Below are 2,135 nucleotides of genomic sequence, written 5' to 3'. Positions count from 1 at the left end.
CCCCTTCATTTTTCCCATCAGCCAGAATTCTTCTCTTTCTAATCTCAATACCATAACACCAATTTCACATCCAAAAATCCCTTGGATCACTTGCTCACATTTATCAAACATTCTACTCTTTTTACGCACTTCACACACTTGATCACTATTACAATCAAGGAAGACATATTTCATTTATATCAAGTCCTCAAAACAATTCCTTGAGCCAGCCTTGCGACTTTACCAATTGATTATAATAGGATCACAATAAGATAATTAATTATTTTGCAACTACACAACATTGTTGGCTCACATTTTTCACAACTTATTACATGTGTGACTCTAGGACTTGCACACTCATTGATATGATCATTAGACTATCCTCTATCTCTATGTAATTTTTCATATCTTGATTCTATCTCTGTTAGGAGATACAATCCAATCATCAAAAGTTTCTTATTAGGTACTTTGCCTTTATAAATCTTATATATCTTCTGTACATCTTTAACTTATGTAATGTACACTTAAACTCATCACCAGGACATGGTGTAGAACATTTCCTTAATCACACATCACCTAAACATCAAAAATCTATCTATACAACCATAATCTTTGTCTACTACTCTGCTAGTCTTTATAGAAACCATACTATGTTGTCATCAATGACAAACATAGTCATGAATGCAACATGTCAATTATGTCACATGCTTACCAATGCTTAGGATACTCTCTAAAGGAATAAAAAATCAACATTCATGCCAACATATTATGTCATTCCTACCTCTCCCTAATCGTATTTTATCATGTACTGATTAAAAAATAAAAGGTTTTCTTTGGAAATGGACCAAACAATCTCAAGAAAAGATTTACCTTTTATCTTAGGAGAAAGTTTGTGCTCCTAAGGATTTAGGGGGTATTGTAATCAACAATCTTGGGTGCATAAGCTTGGATTATTTTTCCAAGTTAGTATTGGAAAAAAATCTAATCATTATTCTAAGTGGGTTGGCATCCTAAAGAATAGGTGTCCAGATGATAATAGTGAGGAAAAAAACTCCATATCTAAGCCCCCCTCTTGCTTCCCACTTGTAGAACTTCATGATCAAATGTAGAAATTGTATCATTCCCTTTCTTTCATGGATCGTTTATGATATTGAAAAAGTATATTTTTAGAGTGATTCATGGAATAATTTTCCTCTTCTCATCTTGATTAAATTTTTGGCTCAACCCAAGGAGATTTTTTCAACTCTATAGTTATCTAAAGTAAAAAACCACTTCAATATAATAAATACTAGTGGTTTCCCAAAAGTGTAATAGAAATATTTCTCTATCATTCCCATTTCAATGGATCATAAAATTAGACTTTTAGAGATACTTTAGAAGACCATTAGTCATCTTAAGGACTTTCAAGATCACCTTATTTGGCCCCCTTATCCCTTAGGGGTTTATTTAGCTAAACAAGGATGTCATGTTATTTCAATAAATAATATTATACCATGTCCTAAAATATTTAGTCTTTGTTGGGATCCTAAATTCTTGCTCAAGGGGACATCATTTTTGTGGTTGACTTTTTCTATAAGAATGCTAACTAGTCATATGGTAGTACACCTTGGTATAACTACTATTTTAACTTATATCATATGTGGAACTCATGTGAAAATAAGTAACCATATTTGACTTCATTTCCCTATTTCCACATATTGTTGGGAGTGTCTTATAGGAAAACATCATTGGTCTTCCCCCTTACTAGTGAACTTTGTAAGGTATGTGATGCATGATTATTTTTACTCTTTGTTTTTGTTTGGCTAGTAGCCCCATAAATTCTAGTCTAGGAAATTTGGCAGAAGATAAATGGGTTTTTTTTGTAATGAGTATTACCCATTGAGGTGATTATTGAAAAAATTAAAGCCTTTATTCATGAATAAATCAATGCATATTTTTATAAGTCTAAGGGTATTGAGTCATGATTCACTTCCATAGACTCAAACATTTTATTTTAATATCAATATATTAAGCTATCTTTCAAATAAAATCTTTGACTAAACAAAGCCAAGAAAATTAATAGAAAGGAGATTAGATAGAAGCCCCCACCTCTCAACAAGATCAAGTTGAACTTTTATGGTACCTCCAAAGGAGATCTATGTTGATCTCATTTTGGT

Source organism: Cupressus sempervirens, chromosome 10 (assembly GCF_028749045.1).
Source record: "Cupressus sempervirens isolate cs-2001-9-10 chromosome 10, ASM2874904v1, whole genome shotgun sequence".
In the NCBI taxonomy this organism is placed as follows: domain Eukaryota; kingdom Viridiplantae; phylum Streptophyta; class Pinopsida; order Cupressales; family Cupressaceae; genus Cupressus; species Cupressus sempervirens.
This window is presented reverse-complemented; position numbering follows the sequence as displayed.